General features: G+C 39.7%; 2 long non-coding RNA genes across 2 annotated transcripts; both read right to left on the minus strand.

Annotated features, from left to right (window-relative positions):
• Nucleotides 1–4694: 4694 nt before the first annotated feature.
• On the minus strand, nucleotides 4695–9421 carry LOC133626364 (uncharacterized). The gene is made up of 3 exons (XR_009819458.1): nucleotides 9037–9421; nucleotides 7136–7208; nucleotides 4695–4797 (listed from the first exon to the last, which is right to left on the minus strand). It is a non-coding gene; the product is annotated as an uncharacterized LOC133626364 (long non-coding RNA).
• A 3811-nt stretch (nucleotides 9422–13232) lies between these two features.
• LOC133626384 (uncharacterized) lies at nucleotides 13233–15992 on the minus strand. Its single transcript, XR_009819475.1, has 3 exons — nucleotides 15944–15992; nucleotides 14974–15137; nucleotides 13233–13321 (listed from the first exon to the last, which is right to left on the minus strand). It is a non-coding gene; the product is annotated as an uncharacterized LOC133626384 (long non-coding RNA).
• Between the last annotated feature and the right edge of the window lie 1455 nt (nucleotides 15993–17447).

Raw genomic sequence — 17447 nt, forward strand, 5'->3', positions numbered from 1 at the left:
AGCCGCATCCTCGGCACACAAAGAGCAGCCAGAGAGTCCCTGCAAAAGCAGGAGGAGGCAAAAAAGAGGAGAGAAAAAAAATACATTTTTTTTTTAAAAAAAGCAGTTTAGGTGAGTAACACATATTCAATAAGGGAAAGCAGATGAGAGCAACAAATGCCATTTAGCAGACAAAGTCTTTCTTCATAAAACCGGCAGAGGAACGGATTAAACCACCTGGCAATCTTGGCAAGAAAAAACGAAAATCTCAGGCGGTGACAAAACCAAACAGGTGTAACAGGTATAAAACTTTTGCCTCCCAATAATACCCCTCTCTTCCCTGGAATGCTTTGACAGGTGCAGAAGTTCAAGTTACAGCGTGGAAGTGGCAAGTAAATACACAGCATTAGTGTCTGACGTGCTCGCCGAGCAACCGGGGATGTTAATAACTGGCAAGGTACACTAATCTCTGATTGCAACATTTGGTTTACCTTAATCTGGAGGGACAGCTGTATTAAAGAGGGAATTATACTAATCAGTTCAAGGCCCTTGCATATAAAACTTCCCATTAGGCTTAAAGTACAACAGCTTACGCTCATTCTCTAGGAGCCTTACATCTGGTTCTGAATAAGGCTGTCTCTCATTTGCAAGGTACAAACCGAAAACAAGGCGGGGGGGGGGGGAAGCTGACAGTTGCTGGAGGATGGTTGATAGAAGAACAAGCTACTAATTCTTTGAAATTTTTTACAGCGCAAAACTGGCTGTAAGGCATCTTAATACTAAAAAAACAGGCATGTGTTATCAACCCTAGGCCATTTTTTCCTGTTACCGGAGGTGACCAACATAAAATAAAATTGATGATGTCAGTCAAAAACAGCTAAGCACAAAGCTTGGCTTTGTTATCTTAAGTCAGAAGGTATGATAGGCCATGCCATATGGCTCTAATCCTCCTATATCTTCCATCACCTAACAGGCAACCTTCATGTAGCATGACCTTATTTGGCTGGTCTCAGGTTAGGGCTGCCCAAAGGGGATTTTTCTGTTTCTGCTATATCCAAAGGTTTATGTTGATTTTTTTTTTCCCCTTTTTTTTTTCTTCTTTTTTTTTTTTTTAGCCCTGCAAACTATAAATCCGACTGATTACTCTGCACTCTTTTGCTTGACTGAGCCTTTACAATCAGACATCCCCGTTAACAATAAGCTCCTAATGAATCAAACATCTATGGCATTAGTTTCACCTAGCTGCCTCTTTCCCATGCACTGCAGCTCTTTGTCAGACCTGGCTTGATGAGAAAAGCTAGTGACACTTGGTGCACCTATTGATAAACAATTCAGTAATGAGGGGCATAACAAAAATTACCTAAAACAACCTGATTAAAAATGACAGGCAAAGGGTACTACAGAGCTTTGCAGTTAAGGTAACTTGGGTATGTGGAGAGGGATGGAAAAAAATAATTAGGTGCAACAAAATGTACTTTAAAATTACAAATTTACACTCATATATAAGCTTCTTCCCCCCCCACTCCCCCCCTTTTTTGGGGGAGACTAGGAGTTTGATGGGTGTTAAAAGGAAAATGTTTCATCATACTTTATAAGAGATTCATCTTTTTCGGCAAATTTGCAACTCAATAAGCTTTTTTTCCCCCTCTCTCCTTTTTGAAGTGCTATGTTAATAGCAAAATGCATTGCTATTTGTAATCCAACTTTCTATCTATAGCAGATTCCTATATTGTAACTCAGAGTTTTACTTCCTTTGTTTAAATATTGATTTTGTTGCTTAAAAGCACATGTGGGCTGTAAACAAAGGATAAATAAGCTGTGAAAATAAAAGCAGGCTCCAAGGAATAAATAAGAACAAAATGGAAGAGTCTGCACCAGGCTCCTGCGATGAATACAGGGATCTCTTTGTGAGAGGGGAAAAAACGTGTTAAAAGGGCACATACTGCAACTCTGAGGCAAACTTTGAAATGGAAGTGTGGAAGCATAAGAGCATTTGATTCAAAATCAGCAATGTGTGGGTTTGCATTTGTGTAGCAGCATGTTGGGAGGGTTTCAATCAGTGCACAGATGCACTTGAAAATCAAATATGGACATGGGGAATGTTTTTGGATATAGTAAATGAGGACTGATGACATGTTTACACTTTGCACATGGATCCAGTACAAAACCATACCCTGTAAAGAAACAATAACCACCATTTGCTGCTTTTCAGGGCTGTAACAAAATGGTGGCAAAGGAAGAGAATACAAGTGAGTGTCTATTCCCACCTGGGAGGGGACTGCACCGTTTCCCTGCTGATGGGCTTATTGCTCAAGTGAGCTCATTGCTCACTTGAGAAAGCGACTTTTTAACAAACATGGAAAGAAAAAAAGAAGACACGGTGGTTTGAAAAACAACAGTGGGAGAGGGAAAGGAGAGAAAAAGCAAGTTTCAATCATCATTAATGTCTTTCTTTGTTGTCAAAATATTTTCTTTACAGAAGAATTAAAATTGTAGTTGGAATGTCACTGGGATGGAATAGGGAATAAATGTAAGCAAAAGCACTTTCATCATCTCCAATGGAAAACTTGCAGTTTTGACATTATTTCAGTATCTGGCTCTATATATATATATCCTTAAAGGAGAAATTCTTGGCTTATAAATAATGTATCCCAAGCTATGCTGAGTTGTTAATGAAAGTTTATCGAGATGGCAAAACTTCTTTGAGAAAGGCAATAGTAGTTGCAGGCAATTGCATCTGACCAGGCTATGATGTGTCCCTCTGGAAGGCAGCTCCAATTCACAGTATGAAGTAATCTTTTGTGAATGTTTTCCAAACTGTGATGCATATTTTACATTTTGAAGGAAGAGGCAAAAGTTTGCAACCTGTGAAGAAAGGCGAAAAACATCTGCTCCACACTTTCTGTTAATCAGGCATTAAAGAAATGCACATCAACTAATATCACAAGTTTTAAACTTTTATGAAGGGTTCATTTCCAACTTTAAAGAGGGTATCGTTATAGTTCAGATAGTCCTTCAGACATTTGACTTCTGCTACTGATTATTAATAATAATCATCCCATTTTCCCCTCACACTTTTCAGCATGAATTCAGAATGTCAAAGCTAATTTTCTCATCAGCCTCAGACTTATTTAAAACACTGCAAACTTGAGAATTCTGTTCTCTTCTCACACACTTGGGCTTTATAACAGCATGGAGTTAGCATCCAGCTCTCACCACTGTACACAGGGTCAGTCTGTGTCTGACCAAGGGCCACATGCAGACATAGGAGCTGAATTTTTACTGACGGTACCTGCATCTGGGGGTCTCTTGGCTTTGTATCTGGTGTATTTCCATGGATCAGGGGCCCATGGTTTTGTCTTGGAATTCTAGAGCCCAGCTGGCCTTGTGGATGCAATGAAAGTGGAATTATTTGAAGTCAAGATAAGGACTTCATGAGATATTTGTGTGTATTTGGTAAGATATGATGCACAAACCATTAACTTCTAGTATTTTAGTTGAGTCACATTTATGTTGGAGCCACTTTGTACTACACTGCCTCATCTGATGCCCTGAAATGATACCAAAGAGCATCAAGCTCAGGTGCAGGTGCCTGCTTCATGCAGAGCATTGCCACTTGCTTGAATGGAGTTACAACCACATACATAACTAGGGACTATGGCTCACTAAGTCTTGTTTTGGTTTTTCTTAAGTCTGTCTTCTGCTTTATTTCCAAGTGCACGCTCTAATCTGTTAATTGTATATACAACAAAGCCAAAGGGGAATTATGTCTCTGTAGTTGTATTAGGGCTATGTTTATTATAGGCACTGTGAGCACATTACAGGACCATCTTTGTAAGTGCCTCTCAGAGAGACCTACTTTTTCTCAGGAAAACAGGTACTCAGAAATCACTTGCTTTACTGACAGGTAGGTCAGCATCCCTACACCTTTTGCAGTTGCACCTTAGATTACCTCGAAGAACAACCTGAGATTAGAAGTACTATATAGCTACCACATTTCTTTGGCCTTGTTCTCCAGATTTCTCTCTTCTGGACATATCCTGTGATAGGATTTATCATAAAGGCAAAGCAAATACCAGTGAGGGATGCTTCCTTGCATTACAGGGCATTGGCAGTTCAAGCTCAGCAAGATATACGCTAAATCGTGCCTTCCTCCACAGCTAGGTTCAACCCTCTGTCATGTTATTTTATCCCAGTCTTTGTCCATTCAACAGCAAAAGAAGGAACATATTAAACATCCAGGTATGTATACTCCATTATAAAAGAAATGGTGTCAGGTTCATGAAATCAGTAGTAACCATCTTTAGGAAAAGCAAATTGGAATTCTGAATTGTTTCTTTCTCAGATAAGAATGCAGAGTGTCATTTCCTTTTGATGGCCAACAATAAAAATAGTTGTGCTTTGGAAGCCCTTTCATTCATTATCTTTTTTCTCTTTTTTTCCACTTAGGAAAGGAACAGATAGTGCAGTTGCTGTAGAACTGTCATGATTTCCAACTGCTAGAAACCAGCATAGTGCCACAGACGTCACCTAAGAGAGACTGAATGGAGAGTAACACAGCTTACTCTTCCAGTCACACACAGAGACAGCATTAACACTATAGAGTAAGGCTTGGGGTTGTGGATACCAACACTACTTCAATCATGACAAGACAATAACAGCATACATCCCATGGTAACACAGGGTAACATGTAGAATAGCGTTATCACCTTGTCTCGTGCAGCTTTTGAACCAGACACCTCCCTGCTCCAAGCAAGGCAGTAGCTCTCATCTCACCAAGAAGGTTCCTTCTTCACTGTCTGTCCAGTATCTTGTACACTAGAGAAAACAGATTGTATGGATAAGGGCAGGCAAACCCTCAAACTCTGGACTAAGGAGGTATTAAACTCTCTTGATTGCATATCTTGGTGCTACTGAGCACAATTGAGGTGCCTCACCACTTCATCAGGATTAAATGTTTTGTGTCTCTGCTGTCCTTCACCTAAGAGCCACTGTAACACTGCAGTTTAATATTCATGTTACCACCATTGCTAACTGTTAAAACCTGAATGATATAAATAATAAATTAATATGTATGTGCAGATCTCTATTTTGCACAATATTTCTTACACTTTTTTATTGGAGCTTCAGCATTCTGAAGGCAAATGATTCTTTCCCTTTCAGCCTCACTTTGCTGCCACTGTCCCTGAGGTGAATTAACAGGTCCACTCCAGTCATCACAGAGGAAAGGAGGCTTTGATTGGATACGTCCAAACGGACCACTCCTGCCAGGGCTGACACCCACTAACATAAGCTAACACAACAAGCAGCACCTTGACAGGCAAGGGAATGATCTGGTCTCATCAGCATTGCTTACAGAATAGTAATGAACTTAGTGGCAAGGTCTGTCCTTACATGTGCAGAGCTTCCAAGGATTCTCCTGGCCCAGGACACTGTAAACAGGCAAACAGGCACATGTCCATGGGCGTTCCAGGTTAGGAATCTGTTTGAAATTAGAGTCAACTTGGTGACTTTACTGTAAAGGCACCCTCATATAAGAAAGTGAAATCTGAAAAGGTTCACTATTTGGCTTTAGCTGGAATTTTTCTTCAAAGAACAAAACTTGGACTTAATGGTCAGTGGGCAGAAATGAGTTCACATCGGCTTGCCCCAACAGAAAAAACACCTTTCATGATGGCAGTAATTTTGGCCCTAGCTCTGCACTTTGGGATAGAATCTTGAAAAATAACCTGTTTTAGGACATTTTGGGTGATTTTTTTCCCTCTTGTTTTTAAAACCTTCAATGGAATAGACTCTTACATCATTATTCTTTTAATCCCAGTAAGTCCCAGCATGAAATAGAAAGAAATATCAATAAAGGTTCAAGTCTCAGTTTTTAAATTATTTGGAATACAGTGAAACCTGGGATAGATCACCAATACTACACCTAGGGCAAGATTTTTCAAGAATGTGTGCAAGACAGGTGATGCAGAGAAACACTTGGTCAATTTTCACATTTACTTGAGACCCCTCTAGAATCATCAACAACAAACAGCATTCAAAGGGTTTTCTCACCCTCTGATATTTATCAGATGAAAATACATTTGGTGGAGCTTCAGCTGCCCCACAGTTAATGGTGGAGCTATATTTATCTTTTATCACTTGAAGATCTGGTCTGATCAAGTAAAAAGACCAATTAGCAAAGTACAAATTTCTGTAACTATAAGCCTCAGTAGGCTCTCTATCACCAGAGATCAAATTATCTTTTCACATCACATGTCTCCAGTTCAACAGTTGCTCAAACACTCAGTTTTTGAGGAGACTCAATTTTGAAAGATTTCAGTGAAAGCCAGGTGTTAAGAAGCTAGGTGCCTTTCCTCAAGGCAACATCTTACTCAAATCAGGAGATCATTTTCTCTTCCCACTCTTGGAAAACATTTTGCCATTCACTCGGTGTGTACTATTAGCAGAAGCTAGAGAAAGTTCTGATTCATCATAGCACGCATCTGAAATTCTAATTCTAATTAACAAGTCATCTATAGTTGTCCAACATCATATTATCAATTCACACAGCAATAAAGGGATATATTTCAGACTGAATGGGAAGATAGGTAACGAATGGGGTCATAGTATTTCATAGTATTTGTCATGATCTTTAATGATTTCCAACCTGTAGAAGTTATGCAATGCCTTACCTTGAGTATCATTTCTCACATATAAAAAGCATCTGCACTGGTGTGATTTATTCTTGTGAACTTGAAATCTAAATCAGATCTAAAACTGTATAACCCAGGGTTGCATAAAGAAGTGAATTTTTACTGTTTATATCCGGGCTTTTGCTCTCTGTGTATTTTTAAGCAAGAAAGGCAATTCTAGGGACACTGTAATGTGCTTTCTGGCATTATGATCAATACAGACATTAATTTGGTTTAAAATTATGTTTAGTAACGGGAATAGTAGATTGGATAATTCATTAAAGAAAGCACATCTCAGTTAAATCCTAATCAACTTCCAACAGTCTTAGGGAAGACATTTTTCATTTTAACCTGCATCCCAAAATTTTCAAAATACATTGCCACTGGGTAAAATTTTCTTCTTTCTGCTCATTTTAAAAAATAAAGTTAATTTTTAAGTATAGAGAGACCCAGATTCATTCATTCGTCCATCCATCCATTACCTTTCCAGCAAGAGAATATGCAGTTACGAGAATTTTATACAATTAGTGCTCCAAGAGTCCTTTAAATGCAAACCTGTAAGAAAAAAGTAAAAACAAATCAAAGTTAATGGTGACTGGCTAGAAGGAAATTCTTAAATCAATATGACAATGGCTCATCTGCTCGTCATTTGGCCATTACCTGGGAGACAAGGACCACCTGCTATGCCTGGGTTTGCTTTTAAATACAGATTTACCACTGCCTCAGTTCTGCAGATACATATGAAGCCAAAGTCATTCCAGGCTCACTCTGTCATAGTTTACTCACACAGAGTGACAGAATTTTAAGGGTGGGAAGGACCTGGAAAGCTCATCCAGTCCAACCCCCCTGCCAGAGCAGCACCACCAAGAGTAGGTCACACAGGAACTCAACCAGATGGGATTTGAATGTCTCCAAGAGGAGACTCATCCTGTTTTATTTATTCCTGATAGTTCTTTACATTGGATACAAACACATACAAACATTGGGATGTTCAAGAAGTTTAGCCCAACAGTAAGAGAGGGCAAAAGCCATAATCTCACACTTACAGCATCCTGGAGAAAATGACAACACCATAATTCTCCCAAAGAAGCAACTCATGTATTAAAACATTTTCTTTGAATTAAACCTTACAATAAAGAGGAATGCTACACAGTTTAGAACTATCTTGAAGTATTTCTTCACCACATACAGAAGCCAGGTTAAAACATGCTTCTAGTACAGGTTTGAAACTAGAGACCTCATTGCCTGATGTTCAGCACACACGAATGTAAGGCTTATAACTAATGAGAGGACATTTTGGTGACCTCATGGACACACAGGGCCTGATCCTTATCCTATTGGCACCAGCAGAAATCCCAAATCTGTTCAAGCCACTCGTGTTTGACCAGAGACTTCCAGTGGGATCAGAATCAGAGCCATTGTGTACACGTTTGTCTCTTACTGAAAGCCTTAAACCCCAGAAACAATGCCCCCGGGTTTTCAGGCAACACATGTCTGGCAGCAAAGGCTACTTGGTCTTAGTCATGACAAAGCAAAGTCTTTAATTCTGGTTCCCAAACTGGAACCTTTTTTTTTTTTTCCTTTGGGCAGATAAGAGTAAAACAGGAGCCAATGTCATCTCTGGAAGAAAAGCCTACAGTGCAACCTCAAAATAAATACACTTATTTGCATATACAAGTACTGGAACCTCATATGTATCCACTAATATCCCCGACTTAAACTGTTAGGAGTATCACATATGCCACAGCTCACACCATCCAGAATAATGAGGGAGGTGTTGTTATTTGATATTTTTATAGGTTCATATAAGTCTACAGTCAAAGCCACTCTGGGTTCATCAGAGCTATCACATGAAAGAAAAAAGTAAAGACTTATCACAGAGAAGTTTATTTAATAATCATCTGTCGAAACTCCAGCCCTCTCTCAGATCTGTGTGTATACAGTCTTTATTACAGTCTAATCACAGAAAGGCAAACTCTGAACTGAACAGCTACTGTCACCTCCCTCTCTCTTTTCCTTTCCCAGCGGGTTAAATGTGGAAAATGCTAAAAATCCGCTGGGAGTAAATAGGTAAGGAAAACCTATGAGAAAAGTGTTATGGAAGGTGCCTGAATGGCAAAGTGCAAAGGGTGACAAGAAGAAAATTGTGATGGCATACAAAAGGCAAGAGAATAAGAAAGATGTGATACAATAGATAGCTGGAGTGAGCCTATCAACTGACTGGTAGCTTCTGTTCCACCCACCTCCCCCTCAATACCTTCATTTTTTTTGTTATGATAAAGGGCATTCATGATCAGTAACAATGTTATAATGATAGTAAATGCAGGATTTAAGGTATATAAAACCTTCAGCCAACATTAGAAAGCCACCAAGGGGGAGTTACCTTGCACGAGGTTCTATTTAGTGATGGCTCCACTCTTTCACTCCCTGACTGCAAATCAGCATTTTTAGTGGACAATAGGCTCAGCAGTGGCCTTATGATTGCCTCTTTTCAAATGGAAATGGCTATCCTAACTCCTCTGCCAGGTTTTTCTTACTGGAGCACAAATTGCAGTTTACAAGGCTCTAAGGGGAAAAAAAAAATCTTAGCTGAATATCTTTTTTTTATTCGACAAACTGACATGTAAATTACCCTTTAAGTGCTCCACTCTAGGGCTCTGATCATCTCCTAATTGTCACAGTCAATTGTAGCCAACAGTCTCTTCAATCCCAAGCGCTTTGACAACAAGCATAAGGATCAAAGCAGAATCAGCTCCCTTCAATATCCTTCTGTTTAGGATGCTACAAAAAGCCTGAAAAAGAAAGGTGTAAGGGCATTAGTGGAGAAGGAACTGAGAGAGTAGAAAGTACTATAGCAGTCATTTTCTTCTTCACTAATATTATATATCCTTATATACTCCGTTATCCCATGTTCAGCACGAACATTTAAACATCCCAGAGAATAAATGTGGTTTTAAACGACTTGGATATGTTACTGCTTGAAAATAAACACGTTTCTGTTGCCTCCTGCATGCCTCCTTCTATCCTTCACCCTCCAACTTTCCCTTCCACTCTGGGAAAGAATATAACAGCAATTATTTATTAAGCAAATTTCATTTTCCCCAAAGCAGTCCCACACTATCTTCCAGGACAAGCTGGGCTGCAGACCAGCCTACCTCATTGGAAACCCATCCCAAATTGTATTCATGGAGCTGGTGCAACTTAAAGGAGAAATGGATTATTTGTGCAGCTCTGTTTTTCCTTCCTGAAGTGCCTACAACCCAAGGTCGGGCAGAGGCTGGAGCAAAACCCTCTCATTCAGTTGAAGTCCAACTCTGAGAACAGCCAGACTGACTGGGAAGAAACACAGCAGTCCTAAAACTCTGTCCAGGGAAGGGGGGGGAGGAATGATTCACTGTAATTCTGAAGGCAGATTCACCTTTTATTGTATTCCAGATCACTTTAGATCAGCACCACACTACATGGCGTCAATTTTTGTACTAGCTTGCTGTATTTGATGATATGAGCTTGCTCACTCTGCAATACACTCACATTCCCAGTGCCTCACAGACACCTCAAAGTGAGCTTTGTTGAGTCGTGTTTCTAGGGAATAGGAGTAAAGGCGGAGCTATTCTGAGTCATATTTAACTTCAAAACTTGTGCACATCCACAAACGTAGCAGTAACTCCCACAGAGGCTTGCAAACAGCTTCTGCCACGCAGGCTGCAGGGGAGGAATAGCACAGCTCCTGCAGAAGATGTGCTGCTGAAGTGGGAGAAAGCCTGCAGGATACCAGGGAGGCAAACTGGGGATGTGCCAAGTTCTAGAGTTACTCAAAAGGATCTCCAAATGGATAACCAGGCTCCATGAGTTGGATCCTTTTGGCCTCTCCAACAATCTTGCTGCCATACAGAAAAGAAGAGAGAGTTTTCATCCATTTTCCTGAACCCCTGTCTCTCCTATTCCCACAACAGATACTTTCTATGAGAGATAGCTAGAACATCTGAAGTCCAAAAATAATGGGAATTTGGAGGTGAAAACTTTCTTGCTCCTTCATAAGAAATTCGTTCACTTACAGCTACTTTTAAGGAACTGCCACTTGACGTTTCTTAAAGGTGATGCATTTTGTCTATGCACTCCACATAACTCTGAAGGAATGGTTAGCTGAGACAGATGAATGAGTCCCACATCTGTTGCCCCTCTCCCACCGATTCCTCTTTCATCACCCAAATTCTGTGTTTCTATGTACAAGATGAGCTGAGTCAGATCCATAGACCACAGACAATCAGCCATTTGTGTACCAGGATCCCAAGGCAAGGCTTCTAGGTAGATGTTCCCAAACTATCACCTATGCCCCCCAAAGAAGACTGAAAGGTGTTTGATGCAAACAATCTCTTTTTTTACATAGAGGAGACTCAGAGCTGGTGGAGAAGACAACACAGATACAATGAGGCTTCCTACAGAGCTGCCTCTGTGCCCACTCATTGATGTTTGCTTCTACCTGAACCCACCAGCTTGCACCCAGCCGTGCTCAGAGGACCCTGGAATCACCTTGCAGAAGCAGATGAGCATTATTGAGTTTAGAGATGCTGAATGTACATAATGTATGAGATGCAAAGACTGGTGAGGAAAGAGTGTCTTCAATGATGAGCAGCAACAAAAGAGTCACAATTTCTCAAAGGAAAGATACTCCAAAAAAATGTTGATTGGGAAACATCAAAAGCACTCATTTGAATGATGTTGAAATAGTAGAGAAGGTTAATCCGATATATCATTTAAAATAAACACAAACCCAAAACTATAAAATTGAAGTGAAACGTTTGTCTTGTCAAGCTGTTTTATTTCTATGTTATCAAAGGGAAATATTTTAACTCTTTCTGATCAAAAATATCACTAAAAAAGGCACATTCTAGAGAGATTTTTCCAACTCAGTGAAAGTTGCCTTCCCTGCCAACAAATTTACAAATATTTTGCAGCTCTGTGTAGAGATCTGCATCTTCCCAAGACAGCTAAATTCTGAGGTGGCTCCAGTTAAAATGTATAAAATCTTTTCCTTGATATTCCACCATACAAGACAAATCCCATTACTTTCTAGGATGATTGTTCCAAGACACTAGGACACCTTCCAAACATTAGCAAATTGCTTTGTGGCTGTTTAGCTCACTAGAATAAGCTTGGTATATAAAGATAGTTGCATCTCCTCATTCCCCCCTGAGAGTGCCACGTGCCAAGATAAAACTGCAAGGTCATCTGGAATGTAATTATCTCTTTGTTTCTGGTGTTAAAATATCATTCTTATTTAGGCAACAGAAGTATTTCCAAATAGCAGAACATTACCTAACACAGCCTGCACTATATTTTCACCTTACTTGAAAATGCATCTAAATACTTATTACATGCAACTGCTGGTTCCCAGCTTTGTCTGTGGTGGTGTTGCTGATAGTCTGCAGAAAGACGAGTAGCACAGTAGTCCTGGACATTTTCCTTGTTTCCAGTTGCTAAATCATAATAAAGACATTTAAAAGAATATTCTTTTCCCTATCAGAACTTTTCCATGGAGATAATTGCTATAGTGTTTGCAAAGTACAGATTTCATTACCAGAACCTAGCAGATGGTCCACATGACCATGATATAGGAGGAGATAAGCTCAATGAGACAATTTTCCCTTAAAATAAGACACAAATTATGGAAAAAGATGGGGGGGGGGGGGGGTTGGAAAGCAGCCCTGCCCTATCCAAGATTAATTTCTTCCTTTCAATGCAAGAAACCCACAGTACTGGAGACCATTAAAAGGACTAAGCCATTTGTTGCACATGACCATTTCATGATACCACAGAGTTGCAATTTATCATAGGAGACTGAAGGATTGACTTGCACAACTGTAAGAAGGGGGAAGGTACCATAATGATGTTTGTGCACTGGAGCACCAGGAGAGCAACTGGATCCTCTGTCTGCCTCCCGTGCAGAGCAGCAAGTCATGAGGCTGCCCAGAAACACAGGTTCTCCTCTGGAAGTGTAAGCCAAAAAGGGAGCTCTGAATGCTGATCCGAGACATGGTTTACTGATGGGATGTGGATGCCCTTTCCTACAGATTTTAACGCAAACCCCCAATCTGCTTGTAAAGGAGGAGAATAATAGTAGTCATTGTGCTGCTGACATTTCTCTCCGAGGGGGTGGCTTTTCAGTAAGCAGTTCTGTTTCCTTATTTAGTTCCCCACCATAATCGTGGATTTTTGCAGCCCTTATTTTTATGCTTCTGGAAAGTAAAAGGATGAAAGGTTACATTTGAGGAGTCTAGGAGTGAAAGGCAAAGAGCATGCACTGATGTGGCCACATAACCACTGGAGGACTACTGCAAGATTACTGATAACGGCTCCTAAATCACCAATGATTAACCAGTGAGCTCTGGTCATTAAAGCCTTGTTCAATGCAGTCTTTCAGACAACAAAGACATACTATTTTTCCCTGGGATGCCTTGCAGGTATCAGAGCTGAGTTTGTTAAGAATAAACATCAGGTCATTACCTCTGCAATGGCCAAAGCCACTTGAAGTGCCTTCAGAAGTCTTCAGGAAGCCATCTGCTTAAGCCTCAGCTGGGACTTGTTTTGAGGAAGTCACATGCTGCTTTTTAAGTGGATATTTCTAGATGGTGCTGAGGGGCAGGGAGAGTTGATGACCACATCTCCTTCTGTGCAAAGGCAGAGATTCAAACCATTCAATACCGAGAGCAGCGATCACAGGACTTACACTGAAGCAGATAAATTGTATGCAAGTGCTTGCTCTTGGGGAGATGAGACTTTCTTGGGTGTCTTCATAGCTCATTAGCAGAGTTTCTATCGCAGTTAGCTCAACCACACAGCTTTCACTCTAGCCACATCCTTCTAAGCCCAGGAAAACATCACAATCCCATTTTACAGACGAGGACGTAGAGGCTGTTTTAACCGTAGGATCCAAGTCTAATAAAAGCTAATGAGAAGATACGCTGCCCAGTGAATTCACCTAGGTCATAAAAAATTGGTTTGAGAGCCAGGCCCACAGCATAGCAGCTCCCAGCTCCTAATATGTGCTCAAGCTGTTCAGTATAACAAAGATCTCCCTGCTTTTAACTCCTACTAAGTCAATGCCAGGCAACTAAATCTTTGAGGACCTTGCTCACTTCCAGGCACACACAGGAGAAAATGCAGAACACGGGCATTGTTTACAGGCACCGGTCGTAGAACTTGGTTGTAACGAAAGCTGTTTCAAATAATAACCAGGGAGTCAGAAAAAGCACGTCTAACCACATGTCTGTTAAGAATAATATTATTCAGCATTTATCAGCTCAGACAGCAGCTTACTTCATAAAACTGGTTTCAATACAGGATTTTAAGTGTATGGCAACAGATAGGGTGGATATAGACGTTATTTTGCACTAGGTGAATTTCTATCTGTTACTAAGATGTAATTTTAATTGACATTAAGCAAGAAGAACCACAAGAAAAGAGCGAGTGCTGATTTCTCAGCCTATCTTGCATATTGTTCCTTAAGGCTCATATACCACCAGTTTAGAAACATGCATAATTGCTTATGGTCAACATTGTATCACTGCCAGATCACACATTAAACAGATAACCACTATTATTATAAAAGCAACTTCCTTGACCTCATATTTTGGTCTGGCTTCAAATTCCTGTACTTTACTAGTTTGGTTTGTTGCATTATGCCAGCCTTCTGCCTGTACATGTCATTTTCTACTCCTGTAAGTGACCGGTGCAGTAGAGAACTTACTATAAAAATGCATATTTGAGCACATGAATAGAATAAATTCAAGAAATACGATCACAGTTGCTCCTGCAATGTTTTTATAAACACAGAGTCTCTGCTTTTTTATTATAGTTAAGGTACAGTGTGTTATTTGGCAAAGGAATCTGACTTGAAAATGTAAAAGGTTCAGGCAACCACACATTTGGAAGTAGAAATCTTTCCTTAAAACATGGCTCTGGTTTTTAAACATAGCAAAATTTCTGGAAACTTCAGTTTCTCAAAGTCTGCCAAAGCTCCAGTCACATGTAACATATTCTTGGGGCTTTCATATAATGTTTCAAGTAATAAACAACATCTTGTTTAGAGCAGCATGGAAAATAAAAAAGGGGGGGGAAAGCACTCATTAGGAGTCAAAGCTCTGCATCACTACTAAAACTAAAACACGTTTCTTGCAATGAAACCTCAGAGTAACTTTTATAATGTATTAATAAACAACTCACGTGCTCCTCACACCTTTAACAATTGCAGCTAAAACCACAGGTTAAATTCTTACAGCAATTAGACAAATTGTATTACAAAAGAAAGGAAATTTCATACCCACTGAAGTGCACCCAGGTTTTCTGTAACAGAAAGAGAAGTTCTGTACATCCTAATGCTGTGACAGAGCGAGTTACGTATTGTACATAACCACACGTCGTCAGAAGCCCTTCAATGCTCTCGGTAGGGCTCTTTTATCACACATTTTTTATTCAGGAACAAGGCTGCATTTAAAAGAAAATAATAATAAGAAAAGAAAAGTTATTTCCATCTGAAGTCTCATCATGCAGAATATTCACAGCTTAAATATATGCACAGTCATCTCCACTAGTCAGACACCATTTCAGTCTGCTCATCAGAATGCACATTAACAAATGATATCGAGATACAGAAATAGCTCACCTCAGCCAGGATTGAAGTATGGGCCATAATACCTACCTCACTGGGATCTGGGAAGGTTTAATTAATTAATGCTTATGAAGCACTATGAGCTCCTCAGATCATCACTTCAATTCATTATCACCCCCATTTGTTTTTCTGTCCCACTTTCCCCCTTAATTCAGGAGTGAATTTCTTTTGGAAAGTGTTGCATTTACAGAGTAATGAACAGATGAAAGCAGTCGGAGTGGCTTGGCCTCGCTGCATTCACAGGAGTCTAAAAGGGAGCAGGAATCCTTCCCCTTCTTTTCTGCTCAGGTGATTTGGCATCAGGTCTAAGGAGAGGTCTAATCTTCACTGTGTGCAAGGCTTTTCTTAAGGAGTCTCCCCTGACCAAAACTGTGCCAAAATGGCAGGGAAAATTTGAAGGTAGGAATGTAACATTAAAGAGTGTGTTACTAGTCTGGGAAACTTACTTGCTTACACTTATGTTAATTAAAGATGAACCACAAAGCTCAGAAGGGGTATGGATGTAGGCATTTGGTCCCTGCCTCATCTCTAATAATTATTAGATACATTGGATGGAAATAGTCGGAAAGAAAATCAATAAGAGAATGAATCAAGAAAATTAATGGCAATTTCAAATACTTACATGTATAGGATTTCATTCAAGGGCGAGACAAGATAAAATTAGTAGCCTGTATTAAAACAAAACAAAATACAGTTTGATCAAACTTCCATTCAGAGGAATCTTCTCAGATTTTGACATTAAATAGTTTGGGTTAGAGAACTTAACCGAGAAGAAAGGAAAGATTATCTAGTGAAACTCCAAGGTTGCTATAGACTTTCAGAGAAGAAACCAGATTAAGACAACAAAATTACTGGTGGAAGGAAAGCTGATAAAGAAGACTAGAATTTGATAATGGAGGAATTTAATTATTCAGGTATTGATTGGTATGATAACTATGTGGAAGCTAACAAAGTTTGTTTGTAATGGCAATGCTATTAGTCCACTGAGCATCCAGTAGCTATGCTGAACCCCAAACTTGGAGATAGACATGTGTACTGTTCTAAAATTAATTTTAATTAAATTCTAATTTTAATTACATTTAATTCCAATATAACTTTTAGTGATAGGGAGTTCAAACCTCACTATCATAAAGATTCTCATAGATTCAAAGGATAAATCAATTAACTATCAAGAAAAGCTTCGGAGACTAACAAACTAAACAGTCTCAGGTCAAAAGAACAGTTAAGAAAACTCAAATATGCTCTTATTAATTCATTCAAAGATAAAGTCTTACTAATAACTAAAGAATTGGCTCAGCCAACGATAGGGGGAAATACGCCAATAGCACACAACAGTGGCAATCAGATAGCAGTGAACCAAGGGAAATCAAATATGCTTTAGTGTGGGTTGTTTTGCAGCTATTCTAATTTGAAAATTCTTCTGACTCGACTTTAAAGGTGGGACCTCATCTTTCAGGACCTACAAATATAGTTTCTCATTTAGATATTTTTGTTCTTGGCATACCAAACCAACGGCTTAACAGTTTATAAATGGAGTTGACCTCGTGCAGCCCCATGACCAGAAGACTGATCTCTAGTTCCATATATTATATATTTAATCATTGTAACAATCAATACACCTGGGAGTAGGTACTTGAAATCAAGTTCTGCCCCAAGATAGAACAGATCCAGCAAGAGGAATTGGCAACCACCAAAGCTTGCTGAAGCTGAGGTCTTCATGTTTTATATCTCCTTCAGACCGATGTTCAAATTGTCTGGGTCTTCCCACGGGTTGGACACACACTTTCATCACCAGCTTACATGGAAATAAACACCAGTGGCTGATGCTGTGCTTTGTCCAACACTGTAGACTTCCCCTCTGCCACTGAAAGAAAGGTGTCTAATCATACTGAAGCGGGGATTAGGAACTTCCACGAGGTTTGGCATGGTCCCAAGCTGCTGGGTAATTCATTCAGAGTCTGTGGTGTACCCAAAAAAGCTCCTCAGCTTAAATAAGTGTTAGTTTGCCTATTTTTTTTCCTTGACTTGTACAGAAAGTTTAATTCTTAGATCTGATTGCCACCTCATATTTCTACCACAGGTGAGAAAAGGTTGGTCAAAAGCTTTCCTATCAGACTTGCGAGACC

This window comes from Colius striatus, chromosome 11 (genome assembly GCF_028858725.1).
Source record: "Colius striatus isolate bColStr4 chromosome 11, bColStr4.1.hap1, whole genome shotgun sequence".
NCBI classification, from domain to species: domain Eukaryota; kingdom Metazoa; phylum Chordata; class Aves; order Coliiformes; family Coliidae; genus Colius; species Colius striatus.